The following is a 15093-nucleotide window of genomic DNA, read 5'->3' on the forward strand; positions in this document are numbered from 1 at the left end:
ACACAAATGCTGATCCTTGGCATTTTAACAAGACTTTGGGCAAATACTATAGTATTTGCAAACTCTGGTTAGCAGTGCCACTTAGAGTTTGTTTTAACATGTATTAAGTCTCCAAACAGCAGGTATTACTGCATTAGGTTCATGGTATTTGCTAGATTGTAATTCACACAGAAGTACATTTGCTGTCCAAAGAAAACCATGTACCTTCCAAAATAATTTTTCAGAAAAACTGACAGTGTTTTATGGGCTGATTCTTTTACGTCATAAGCATTGTCACAAAGCTGAAAACAGGGTAGTTTTTTTTTTTTTAAATCTTTGTTCGTACTTCAGTACAGCGGCATACTTTCACCCTGGGAGTGGATACACTCTTTTATACATACTACAATCGGGGCTCTGCACACACAAAAACAAGATTGCGACCTCACGATTGCAAGAAGTAGCGCTCAATTGTTATTGTTTTTGGTTGAACACCAAGAAAGTTTTGTATGTCCAACCGCTTAACGACAACATGACGAAGGATGGGGAATACAGTACATATTTACAGTACACAGTATGCACATATTGAGCAGCAAACATTTGCGAAACAGTTCAAATTTCCGCTAATGGGAGCATTTTCTCCTTTTCTCTGTTTTACATTATAAATTGAAAACCTTTTGGTTTTGGACTTTGGTTTAAAAACGCAAAGGCATTTTTCACTACTGCAGACTAAACAATTACAAATTAGAGTAAAAGTATGAAAAAATATCGTTAGTTGCAGCCAGATTGTTTAATACAATCACTAATCTTGAGTGCATTAAACAGAGATCTTAAAGAAATATGAAAATAACAATTTTTATCCAATAAGGTTTTTATTAGATTATGTTTGTTGCGCTGATCTTTCTGATTACACTCCCTGGTGAAAACACATGAAATATGATGCAGTCTAAAGACCATTTTGCCGTGATTTATTTTACAGTGTGCAGAACAAAGACAAACCACCTTGAATGAAGCACAGCTGTACATCACTAGTGAGCATTAACAGTCCCTTTTAGCCCCCCGTTGGATTTTCACTGAGGTCAGAGGCCATCCCACACAGGGGATACTGAGGGGGAGTGCTGGCAGTAATATAGACTAACAGCTGTGCTTAGAAAGCTTGCCAGTCTCGTATTCTTCATCACGAAAGAACCGCAGGGGGAGAACGTAAGCCAAAGTTCAGTCTAAAACATACCATATATAACGACAGGTTTAGGCTTCATGTTAATATGAAACAGGAGGAGGCCGTTTCCCCCAAAGTAGGATAAATGCATTCATACAGTACAGCATAGAGTGCATAGAGGAGCATGGAAGAGGCCCACTGGTGTAATAATACCGGAGATCCTGGGGAAAAAATAGACAAATATGGGAAGCACTGATTTTGAATCACCAGGTTTGAACAGCGTCGAAAATGGAAACTTCAATTGCAAGAAGAAAAAAAAAAGTTTTGTGTATTTCTTCCTGCTTTTGTTATTTTCTCTCAGGCCTTAAATGACAGATTTAGTCATAGGGTCAAAATTTGAGAACTGTGTGTGGGCAGGCTACTCACAACACATCAGCATGTGTGTTATTGAGTGCTATAGAGACATTCTCACACTATTATACATCCACTGTAAAAGCCGGAAGGAAAGAAACAGCCCCATGTATGGTACATTAAGCTGCATGGCCACAGCCGCTACTTTAACGCAAGTATTCACCAGTTCACAGAGTTTAAGTGCAGCCCCAAGCCATGCAACAACCTCCACTGGCCCTATAAATGAGGATTATTCAGCCAAAGAGGAGGCATTTAGGACTAATGCATCAGTGTTTTGTTAAAGACCCCATCTCAAGGGAGAGACATATTTTAAATGTTTTATGCATATACTGTACGTTATATGGGATAACAGAGTCATTGATGAAAACATTTTAAGGCTGGGTTGCAATGCTGCATGAATGACAAGATATCCTCCTCCATATCACAGTGGCTGGGCTGTGTTTTAACATGAGGCTGAGAACCGAGGGTCTTGACATTCCTCGACTGAAATGCACGATTGGTCCCCGGACTCAGTCTCATGTCACAGACTTTCAGCGGCTCGTCAGAGAGCTACACTCTGCCCATATTTCTCCATTTTATATAAGGGCCAATCAGATCTGGTTACACAAGGCTTTTCCTGTTCCAAGGGGGAATGTTTTACATGCAGGCAAACAGATGTGTGTATGTGGTGGCTGGTGTGTATGTGTGTATGTGAGTGCATGCATGTGGTTATGTTTCTGTGTGTGCTGCGGTTGATTTGTTTAAAATTTACCAAGGGAGATGATGAGGAAGGAAAACATTGTTTTCACTGTTATGTGTGTGTGTGTGTGTGTATTTGTAATTGTAGAAAAGAAGAACAAAAAGGATTCTTTTCCCCAAATTTTAAGTTTATTCTCGTGTGTGTGTGTGTGCGTGCTCTTGTATCTACCTTTGTGAGGAGCAACGTGTTATAAACTTAAGCAGAGAAAAGAACATCTTTGAAAAGTGGGGACATTTTTGCCTTGTGAGGACATTCTGAGCATTAATATTGTCCAAAACATTTGGTAACTCCTATTACTATCCTTTGTCTTACTTTGATTTGGGGTATAATCATGGTCTAAATTTTGAAACTAGTTTTGAACTAGATGAAGTTAAAAAAAAATTTGCTGATGGGATTACATTTCACTGGAATTGTTACTCGTACGATTTCATGTGACAAATAAAATTGATTGATTGATTGATTGAACCACTTCCCATAATTTGGTGCGTATGAGGGATGTAAACAGGAAGTATGATGTTACCATGGAGTTAGTAAGACAGTATTTGTTTACATTTTGGCAAATTAGCCAAATTGGCTATTAGAAGATCCTGTTTGTAATGTACCCATGGATATGAAAAAACTATTAATGGATTACTTTGATACTGAAGAAAACAAAAGCGTGATGATTTTCAGGAAGGTTCTGGAGTTATAAGGGCAGCTCATTTTTATGATTTCTAAGCTGATTTATGGACGTATGGATGCAAATCACACTTTATCCAAATATGTGCATCATGTGTGTGTGTTGAGATCCATCCATCCATCCATCTTCATCCGCTTATCCGGTATCGGGTCGCGGGGGTAGCAGCTCCAGCAGGGGACCCCAAACTTCCCTTTCCCGGGCCACATTAACCAGCTCCGACTGGGGGATCCCGAGGCGTTCCCAGGCCAGATTAGAGATATAATCCCTCCACCTAGTCCTGGGTCTCCCCCGAGGCCTCCTCCCAGCTGGACGTGCCTGGAACACCTCCCTAGGGAGGCGCCCAGGGGGCATCCTTACCAGATGCCCGAACCACCTCAACTGGCTCCCTTCGACGTGTGTTGAGATGATATGACTCAAGAGAAGGAGCATAAATTTTTTAGAACACTGGCATGCACCCGTCTCTTTCCCCTCACGTAGCATCTCACAGTTTGATCACCTCTGATCTGAAGCAAGTAAGAGAACTCGGGCTGGGTACTACAATTAACGTTTAAGATATTTCACTTGCGCTATTTGACTTCTTTTGTTAAATCAAATATATTGCTTAAAACCAATGTATTGCCAAAAAGATATACAGGCTTAAGAAGCAATCAGTCATTCTCTATACATGTATTCTGAAACCTTAAAAGCAGCCACTTTACATACCAATAATTGTTTCAGCATGTTAACCTTAGATCATAATACATGCCACAAGAGGGATGTGCATTATTTTCTTGATACAAGACATTTATTTGGCAAAACGGAGAAGAAAAATGTAACTACTTCAGCAAGCTAGGACATTATCAGCACCATTTATTACTAAACATGCAAGTCAAAGCCAGATAATGCTTCACCTTCAGCTATGAAAAACTGAGTGGAGGTTGTGGCTCCATTAATACACTGAGATGAACCAGAGCATAGCACCTCTCCTGAGTCCATTTGTCAACGGTTAAGTGATTTCCTGCCCTCTCCTCGCTCTCCCTGGTGATACTGCGTGGTTAAGGGTGTCAGGGGATGGACCTTTGCGAATTACATAACTCTTGTGCGTCCTGCTTCCCATATGGAAATGGTTTTGTTATATAATGTGCAGCACTAGAATGACGCAAATTGTGGGTGAACCTAAATTCTGTCAACTAAAGGTTGATTTTCTTTTTCATGGCTGGATTTTTTTTATTTGAAAAGGTAATGCATATTTGTCATTGAATAAAATGAAAATACTTGCCAGATGAACAGCAAATGTATTGCTCTTTAAGAATACAGTAAATTAAATCCAGTGTGCAGTCCTTGGAGAAGCAAGTAAGCAAAGTTAAACTGGCCGATTTTATGATCAAAAAAGAAAAAAAACGCAGCTCCCTCATTCACAGGAGTCATTTCGATGGGAACACTGTGTGACCCCATAACTATGATGAAACCTCCCCATGAGGTTCCCTCTAAAAAGTAATATGGTCATACTGAACAATTCCTAGCTTTTCAGGAAATATTTCTGCCATGAAATCTATAACACAATAAAACAAAAACCCACTCTGGTATGGTGTTGAGGAAGCAAACTGTGGCCTATTGCCGAGACATCAGATTGCTTTTGTATTGCAGAAAGTTTAACGGGAATACGTCTTTATGGCTCTCTGTGAAATTCTACAGTTTTATGGTTTCAGCTTGGTATATTGACTTTCTTGCAGGTTGAATCAAACGCCCTGAGGCAACAGATTGTCTCTTGTTATACATTTGCTACTTTTTCCTGACAATTGATCTAATTTTATCTTAGGTGTAACCTTTATCTCAAGGTGAAATACTACACATTATGACAAGCTGTCTTGTGTCTGGGCTTTTTCTCCTTCCTCTATGCATTTAATAACACTGTACTGTGAATATCTGATCATCCTGAAGGCATTGTCCCCCACAGCTGTTGTTGGATCCATGGGATCCAAATCAAAATGTCCTGGTTTCCTGTTGGCCTAACTGTGCTTTATCTTGGCTCAGCCCTTTTTTCAAAGAGACTGTAGTGTTGCCAAAAGCCCTTTCTTCCTCCCCTGTCATCTCCATATTCCGATTTCACACAAAGTACATATAGAGTAGAATAACATCCAGTGCATTGGCGTAAAACTGGCAGTCCTATTCAAAAATGTAAGGTCCCTAAAACATGACAACAAATGACTAAACAACCAAGCCCCAAAGCATATTTGAAATGAAGTTTGAAATGAACGGTTCAAGGGTGAGAGGCTTCAACAGAAGGACCAGGAAAGTCATCCCAGATGGCATTAGTTAGGGGATATTGTCTTCTAGAGGGCCTTCCACGCCTGGTTGCTCCGTTTGGCCGGCTATGAAAAAGATGCAGCTTTCCTTTGGCATCTCTGATGACTGACTTCCTGGAAGCTGTGTTGCGTGAAATGGCCTCCTATGTACCAGCCGCTCTCCTTTGCCAATCCTCATCCTCTCACACAAGTCAGCTTCCTGCCGGCAAACACGCAGGCTTTGACTGTCACTCCTGGAAAAACGCAGCAGACGGCGGTACGACGGGCTCTGTGGGTCACCAGCAGTTTCACCTACAATCCCAAATGGCACCTCTGTTCACCCACCCTCATCCTTTCTCCAATGCTCAAGGACCAAGTTCGAGCGTAACCAAGGCAACGCAGTGGCAGGATATGTGTGGATTTTGGCACGTGGGAAGTCTGACAGGTTTCAGGTTGAAAAAGGGAAGGAATGAGCAATTGAAAAGCTACCCCCGGTGTCTCCACGCTCACTTGCGTCGGGACAGAGAGGGCTCGCAAGGCCAACATCACACACTCCACCTCTGTTTTTCTCTTTATCCCTCTTTTCCTCATCACTTCTTCTTGTAACGCTCTAAGAAAACACTTACAAAAAACTGCGATCTAAGATGGGAGTCTAGAGGGACCCGGAGTAGTTGGTAACCAAGGCAACTGGGTCAGAGGGTGACATTATACCCGAGATGGCTGACAGCCACTCATAAAGGCAGTACAGTACTGTACTGTACTGTACTTGGGGTCAGCTGTGCTAAGTTTATAGTGTGGTGTATTAAGATTTCTGCACTGACCTCAGTGTGACTGTGAAATTTGTATTGACTGGACTCCCCCATACAAACTGCTGTGACCCTGCCCGTTTGCCTCTGCTGTAGTCTCAAGAGATAAACAGGGTACACAATGTACCATCCTCAAGTCATGCATTTTGATTTCTAGGTATTAGTTACCACTATACACGTTTTAATGTATTCCAGCTCAATATACTGTGTTTACTCCTTTAAGAGACATGTTTTCATATTAAATAGTTCTCTGAGTCTTATGAGGTGTGGAAAGAAGGAAATGGGATGTGAAGAGGGGGCACACAGAAGGACAAAAAAAGAGGACATATTTTTGTGTCTTTGACCTCTGAAAAACTTTGATGAACAACAATATGACCCTTTCACACTCGGAGCTCAAAGCAAACCTCACAATTTTCTCCGTCTGTTATCCTTCTCTCCAAATATTTTCCTTGGCCTGACACATGTTTATGCTCTGATGAACCGTGAGCCTGGGGGCTGCTGCTGTGAAGCGGATGTAGAGCCTTAAATTTGCATCTTGACATCCTATGGGAAGAAAATGGAAAGACGTGGGGGGTGATCTGACTAACAGACAAACTTACTTTATTGAAGTCGCCTGATTTTGATAACACCTACACCAGGGAAAACAGACAGCCAAAGTAGTCTGTGCTCCCTTTCACACTACCTTCTCTTGATCTCAAAATATGCTTGGACTAACGAGGAGAAGCAGCATCAACCCCCACAGTGGAGGGGACATCAACATTAACACAGGGATACTTTAGGGGGAGAAAAAGGCCTAATACTATGGCTGATAGAGAAGGAGATAAAACTTGTGATCAAATATCGATTAACAAGTTAGTCCATTAGCTATGAATTTAGACTATTTATTTTGTATGTCACATGTCAAGCAACAATGCCAAACAGACTGCCAGGCGTACAAAACAAGCCAATTGAGTCTTCACAGAACTTCACAGGTTCTAGTAACCGTAAACCGAACACAGACCTGCTTTTTAACCTCATGTTTTATTGCTGTAGGTCTTTGTGTCAACATGTCTAATACCTGAGTGAATCTGAGGACAGTCAATATCAGCTCTGATGATATGGCGGGTCACAACCATTGCAATAGAAAATGTTTTTGAGGCAATAGTGAACATTTGAAGTGCAGGGAAAATAGCATGTATTGCTACTGTTTTTGACCAGCAATGCTCGTAACTGGTAGCATACCATGCTGCTGCCAGTGTACTCTTTATACTTTAGTTGGGTCTGTTGGTCTAATTGTCCTTAGGTCTTTTGGACCATGTTTGACTATTCTTTGGGCCCTGTTGGATCAGGAAAATAAATGTATGCAGGTCAGAGTCCGGTAGACTTTCCTCAGGTCTGTTTTGGATCAGGTCCAAATGTTTGGACTGGTGTAGACCTCTAATCTAAAGACATTACTTTGGGTTTTGGGAAAATCAAAATTGTAAAAAACAAAGTTATACCCTAAATTGAAAAAGAAATATTGAGATATAAAGTGTTGTCCTCATTGTAACTTACTAAAGCACTTAAGTTTCAGTCGTTTATCACTGGATGCAAAAGAAGAGAAAACTGTAAAAACCTTCCACTAACTTTGAAACACTAAGAACACCAAATTAGTTTTGAATAGGGTTCAGCATCCTTGTTTTGTTTTTTTCCGATACCGGTGCAAAAACGATGCTTTTAAAAACAGTGCCGGTGCCTAAACGATGCTTAAACCGATACTTTAAAAAAGAACAGAACAAACGACAGTTGGTGAACGACTTGTTTATTAATAAAGCCATTTAGTCAACTTTTTTTAAATTTTTTTTTTTAAATGTAACAACAATAAATTAGAACAATAACTTATTTCACCAGTCAGTTGCTGGCAAAAAAAAAAAACCAATAGATGGCAAAAGGGTATTTTACAGTAACTTTGAATGCTCCATGAGCTTACTCCTTGTAATTAAATGCAATGCACCATTAAGTCCCGTCTGTGTTCTTTCTCTGACAACTCCGACAGCGACAGTGGCCACGGTGTCTCAAAGTGCAGCTAGCGTACTCTGTGTCTTTAGCTGCAGACTGTTGTACGTCCCGGTGTTGGAATTATTTCCAGTGAAATACAGCCACATGTAAGACTGTCAGCATGTTAACAGTGTTTAAGCCAACTAATGCTAACAGTAGGCTAACGTTACCTGCTGCCAAGTGTGGTGTTAACTAGTGTCACATGCAGTGATGCTTCTGTTGTCTCCAACGTCCATTTTGGAGCACCAGAGGGCAGCGCAGGCATTTAAGTGGCACATAAATTCACGTTGCTATTCGGTCTGCTAAATTTTTTATTTAACCAGGTAAGCCGATTCTCATTTGCAACAACGATCTGGCCAAGACAAGGCATAAAACATGCGAGACAACATAGAGTTACACATTAAATATGCAAAATATAAACTAAGTAAATAAGTAGATACCAGTCGAAGGAACCGGTGCCATATTGGCAGTATAGAGACAGGTTATTAATGTCTGCCACGGAACTATGATTACAGCCGTTTACCCACTGAGGCAGCTGAGCTGTGTCTTAGTGGATCACACCTCCAAACAAATGCTTTCCTGCTGACATTTCAGTCCTCTTCTTATGTATGCATTTTATACACCCACTTCCCTGGCTCTGTCACTTTGTCTGTTCGCCTCACTCTATAGCTGTCTCCCTTTCTCTCTTTGCTTCTGTAGATCTTTCCACCTCTCTTTCTCTCTCTGTCCAACTATCTCTCCCTCCTTCCATCACTCTATAAACTGGGGATGATGGATGCCTCTAATTGCCTGAGGCCTCTGAGTCCACCAGCACACTAAATCCCAAATGTTGTTTGGAGCTCTATGCCATTAAAACAAACACCTACTCAATGTAGAAACAGCCACAAATGATCACTAAGGCCTTGTTTACACGAATACGCTTGCGAGTGAAAACAACAAAATATTTTATCAGATGTGCCTTTTGTTTAGACTTTACATTTTTGGGGCTTAAAAAGACAAAAAAGTGAAACCACCCTCCAGAGTGGAAATCTTAAAAACGCTCCACCGTCGCGTTCCCGTCTAAAGGGTAAAAACGCGCTGTGCCGTGTGTGTGTGCGTGTGTGTGTGTGTACCGCGTGTGTGTGTGTAGCGTGTGTGTGTGTGTGTGTGTGTGTGTGTGTGTGTGTGTGTGTGTGTACCGTGTGTGTGTGTACCGTGTGTGTGTGTGTACCGTGTGTGTGTGTGTGTGTGTGCGCGCGCGCGTGCATTGTTTGGAGCAATAACTCCACCTGCTCGTCTTGTCAGCTTTTGTTGTTTGCTTGGCGCTACTAGGGAGAGAAGTAGAAGTAAGGTTCTACTTGGTGGTGTTGTGTGGCAGTGCTTCACACTACCACCTAGCCGCCTGGTGTGCATACTACATCGAATTTCACACACTTTTGCGTCACCACATGCACGTAGATTCCCCCCCCAAAACTCTCGTCTAAACGCGGAATAAAAAAGTGAGAACGCAATGCCACTTTTGCGTTTTCTCTTCAGATCGTTTCCGTCTAAACATAGCCTAAGTCAGAGTAAGCTGTGGTAAAAGAGTGCAGAACATATGTACGGTGCTCTTAAAGCTATAGTGCATAGTTTCTGTCTCCCCCATGAGGAATTCTAAGTAATGACACACAAACAAAACTGTCGGCACGTCCACATGATACAAGCCTTCCGTAATCGCACACCATCCCTACCCCTCCCCCATGCAGTTGCTAGTAACCAAGGAGGACACGGAGGATTAAAAAAACATGATAGACTCTTTAGAAGAGGTCATTATCTTTGCTTGATTTTCTGTGTGCGAAGTACTAAGTACTAGTTTCTGAACATAGCCATACTGAGAAATACAGAGAGAGTTGTGTGGAGTGGAGAGTCTTAGCTTTGTATCAACTCATTTGGCATTGGCTTGAATGTAACGGACGTTCATTAATATAAAAAAGTTACACACTAAAGCTTTAATTAACACTAAATATAGAGCAAATTAATTTTACTAGTTAATTATAGCGTAATGAAATTCAACAATCAATCTGCAAACAGCGCTTTGTTGCCTAGTCATGGTATTTTAAGTGCAAAAAACTTAAAGCTGCAAGTACTGTAGGTTTGGACAGCGAACAACATTCTCATTTATAGATCTACAAATTGATGATAGCTGCAATACACAGTGACATCTTACCAGAGGACAAACCAACCAGTCAGCCAATAGCCCAGTATCTTTAACTGGTCATACTGCTATTTAACAAGACAAATATATCAGAGGTGAGCCAACATGTGTCAGGAAATGTACTGATGTATAAACAAGACTAACTGTTTTCAAACAGAGATAGACCGTCCAAGTGACATTGTCATCCCTAGAGCCATGCTTCTAGTAAGGCTGAAAAAATTATGATATTTTATCCTCATCCAATCATCCAACCCTTGCTACAATCATTTTTCTACATCATATTCCTAAATATAAGCTGTTGGAAAATGACAATAAAACCAGTGGTGGTACCATAGAAACCACATGTATCTACTGTATTTACACAATGTAGCTTGCAGCGGGAAAAGGCATCACTTCAGTTTGACTGTCTTTCGTCATTGACACATCTGTCCCAGTGGCCCAAAGTGAGAAGACAAGAAGAGGAGAAGGGGAGTAAGATTAAAGGACATGAGCGTGGCTTTCAGGTGACGTAGAGTCCTCCATGGCAGATTGTTTAAGTCTGACTCTCTGTGTGTGTGTGTGTGTGAGTGCAGAAAGAAAGAAAGAAAGAAAAGAAAGACAGAAAGGCCTTCCATTGTATCGTTCTCTCTCTTCCCCTCTTCTTCTGCAGTGTCCTTGGCTTTCTGTTCTCTCCAGATGGGCTCCGGTTGCTGCAGCTTAGGATGACGTGGAACCCAGCTGCCTACTGCTGCTGCTATTTCTAGGTCTGTGCCCCCTTTCCACCTTGAGGAAACCTGATACCACCTTCAAACAAGCACATCTGCCAGGCATCACAGATCACTGTGCATAAGTAGTGCAGGTACAGAAAAAAAAAAACGTTTTTGACTTATATAGAAGATAAAAGAAAAACGGGCAAAAACAATTAAATGTTTTGTGTATATATTGTAATGGTCATCTGTCATCTTCTTTTTAACAGACGATGGGCTGCTGAACATAAAGTTCACTTAAAAGAAACCACACACACAAATGGGAACAAAAAGTCATGCAGACACACATACACATTACTCATATGAATGACAACTCCCAAAAGGTCAGGGTCAAAAGATGCACAGAAAATGCCATTCTCCTCTACACAGTCTTTTCTCCTCTCAGGGTTAGAATCCCTTTTTGTTTTGTCTCTGTCAGATCCCTGTGGAGGCTGGAAATGAAGAATTAAGACAAGAGCAAGAGAAAACAAACTAAGTTGCAACAAAGTTGGCTAACACTGCAGTCCTGCAATAACAACACTTCTTGATAAAAGTCTATTTTCTCGGCACACTCGCTCCACATGATGTTATCATTTTGCTTTGAATTCAATAAAGTCTTCTCTCTCCACTGAGATAAAAAAAAAACGGTATAGTTTTGAGATGAGCACACAGTTTTGTGCAAGTTTTCCTGATGAGGCCGCCTTCTCCAATATGTCTGTGTAAAATGTACTGCTGTGAGAAGCAGTTATGAACACAAATCATTATTAAACCTTGGGCTTTGTTTTGATTTCCACTAAAGAAGAACAGACAATTACACACTGAGTAAAGGAGACAGACTTTATTCCTGTGGTTAAGAGTTGGATCAAGCTTTAATAATAGGTTTGTCCTCAGCTATTACAAAGTAAAATAATGGAGGACACATAAACACCTTTCTCCCTGCAGCCTTGGGTGAAAGCGGGGGAAGAGACCTTAAGGTCAAGGTAGAGAAAACACTTCAGTCACATTCAACTCAAATGTTTGGGAAGGACACAAAAAGGCCAAATTTTTACAGTTGAATACAATGTTTAGCAGTATTGTTTAGAAAATAAATTAAACTAGGCTTGGGGGTATTTTGTGAATTCTTATTTTTCTTTTTTTTCTATTTGAAGAGCAAGCCACTTTAGTGTAGTGTTTAGTGGTCCTTTTAGTGGGCATTACCAAATGAAAAGTGTGCACATTGGGCCTCTTTATATATCATGGCAATGAACACCTTTAGAGTGAAGAATGTTTTCACAATGCATCATATCTCACGCTCTATCTCCTGCACCACTATCTCTCCATCTCACTCGGTCAACGTATGAAAGACAGGGCGGAAGGGACTGCAGTGGGGGGAAAAAGCCTGATCCTGCCAGTCCGCACCCCAGTGGAGCATAACAGGGTACGCATGTAGAGTCATGAGCACATTCCAGCTCTCCTCTAGACCGCTGACACAGGGACATGTCAGAACAGTGGCTCTTGGCCCCCTGAGAAAGCTAGACAGCTATACTGTCACTGTTTTGAAAAGGACTGTACTGTGATACCAATGCACTACCACCTGTCGAATAATGCGGCTTTTCCTCTTTTTTTCGGAATGCTCTATTGGTCTGCAAGGGGAAAACTCGCTTTTTCTCAACCTCCACAGCCATTGAGAAGTGCTGGTCCAGATTGATGATTTGCTCAAAGACACAGAGTTAAACTCAGATGGTCCCTAGTCCCTTTTTTACACCTTTAGCTGTATAGGCACTATCCAACTAAATAGTTATGGAAGATGCAGAGAAAAGCCCTGAAAACACTGATCTGAGGAAGTAGCTTTGGCACTTGAACTTGTGTGCATTCAGTAATTAATTAAGTTAATGAAGTGCAAGCACTCATGTGCCTGCCCTGCGGTGATAAGTGCAAAGTGAATATTTGCTACTCATGGTGTTAGTGATAGTCCTCTGTACCAAGAGTGCAGCTTCCTGCCTACAACAGTCGCACAACACAAATCACAGGGCATGAGAGGATAAATGGGAGACGAAATGTCAAGAGACACACATTACAGCAGCCAAAGATACTGCAGTTTATACACACCAGTGGCAAGTGTGGCCAAAGGCCAGGAAAAGCTTTATCATAATACATTTGGAAAGTTTAGTCTGTAGACATTTGAAAAGATAGGTTTAAATTCAACTTAAAAAACATTGTTGATTGAAAAGCTAAAAGTCTTCCTCTGATTTTATGGCAAAAGTTGATTTAGGCCTATTTTTTTGCCTTCTTGATGTAGCATACATTTGCTTTTTTATTTGCAAATTCTATAATCCAATCCATCCTATTATCCAATTTATAATCAATTAGTCAAACTAATAATTGACATTGATCTATTATCAAAATAGTTGTTCATTGCAGCCCTACTCTATGGTATAATCAAATTGGCATATCATGTAAAGTGAACATCATGTCAGGCACAGTGTGGAGAAGAAAAATGTGTCAGCTAATGAACATCACTTTTTGCTCCTGTCGTCATTTCTCAGGGGCCAAATGATTTGGTGCACACCAACATTCAGCAAATGGCCAAACTAACAATAAATCACAAAACAGCAGGGAGGGTACACCCAGGAACACTGAGTCAGCTCCAGAAACTTCATGATTTATGCTCGCCCGAGCCATCAATCTCTGTAATTCCGTCAGAAAAACAGCAATAGCTTCCGAAGTCACACAGCAAGTCTTCCTTAAGTTCATAGGGTCTAATGAAACTATCATTTTAGGCATTGGTTTATTTTGGTGGTCAACGTTTTCAGTGGCAAGATGCATTTCACTGCACAACACAAATCCTCCTACTGCAGCATGTGTCCTCTGGGGCCATGTAGGCAACTGCAGATGGAGGATCACACTTTCCACATGCTCCACACCCTGTTTTATATAGCCTCTCAAGCTGTGAGAAAGCAGGGTAGTCTGCTGCCAGACTCAATTTAATTACTCATAGTACACATACATACCGGGGTATAGTGATGACGTCCGTGTGTGAACATGTGCACGTGTTTAGGCCCTATGTGCAGCAAGTAACAATAAATGTTGCTGTTTTTTTTTGCAAGGCTTTTGACTCTAAACCCTTCAGAGTTTCCTTGTTTTTCCATCGCGCTGTATCAGTCAAATCAGACCACTATGCACACTCAGACCTCTTTTAGCACATCCTATCTCTCAGGCAGATAAATGAGAGTGATTTCATTTGACAGCTCGGGTATGGAAATGGAGCTACGGGCTAAGAGAGGTGACATGATATAGACAACAAAGTCAAGCGAAGAGTCAGGGAGAAACAAGGAGCCCCTAAAGTGAGAAGAAAAGACAGGAGTCTTGGTGTTGATGTGTTAATCTTTCAAAGTGTCAAACGAAACTGACGTGACACAAAGGTGCATCAAAAAATACCCAGACGAAACAGATAAGGACAAGTTACATGGATACATATTCTGTAGAGCACGCATTGAGTCATGACAAAAGTAGCTCAAGCAACTCACGTTATGTTAAAGGGCCATAACACAGTGTTATATTTTGCTGAGCTTTCACCCTGATAGTATGTGTAAACAAACTTAATTCTGTTTTTGGGAATGACAGGTCAGCAGCAGCTATTTGACAAGGGAGTCCAGAAGCCCGTCAGAAACTGCATCTAAATATGCAGTGTGTGCTTTCTGCTCTGGAATTGGATGCTGTGTGGCCAAATCACTTAAACACAGTAAGGCCAGAGAGTGCATTGACTTGCACCATAGAAGCAATGCTATTGTAAGAACCAAATATATCCACCAAAAGGCCATTTGTCAGAGCCACAGAACCTCACAAGTTGGCAACATGAGCTGGACCTCTCAGTACAGAGCTCACCCTGAAGGTCCAAAGGTCTGAGAGCAGGCCATGCATTCACTGTGTTCGGCACTCGATTAAAGGCAAAGGTCACAACGTGCGGAAATCCAAGACATCAATCTAATCTTCCATGCATAAACGTAGGAATCCATGACCTCTACTACACCACACAAGGAAGCGCTTGGGCAACGAAGAGAGCAGGATAAACGTAATATCATTTAAGACAATGATAGTAAAATGGCTGGGTCAGCGGAGAGGACATGGAAAAGGGCAGCAGTTTATTTTTATCATAGAAATTGTGG

At 41.2% G+C, this 15093-nt stretch overlaps 1 protein-coding gene across 4 annotated transcripts in view; it reads right to left on the reverse strand.

Annotated features, from left to right (window-relative positions):
* The window catches only part of rbms3 (RNA binding motif, single stranded interacting protein), a 285669-nt gene that overhangs the window by 213620 nt on the left and 56956 nt on the right, over nucleotides 1–15093 (reverse strand). The window lies entirely within an intron of this gene.

This window comes from Sander vitreus, chromosome 14, assembly GCF_031162955.1.
Source record: "Sander vitreus isolate 19-12246 chromosome 14, sanVit1, whole genome shotgun sequence".
Classification (NCBI taxonomy): Eukaryota; Metazoa; Chordata; class Actinopteri; order Perciformes; family Percidae; genus Sander; species Sander vitreus.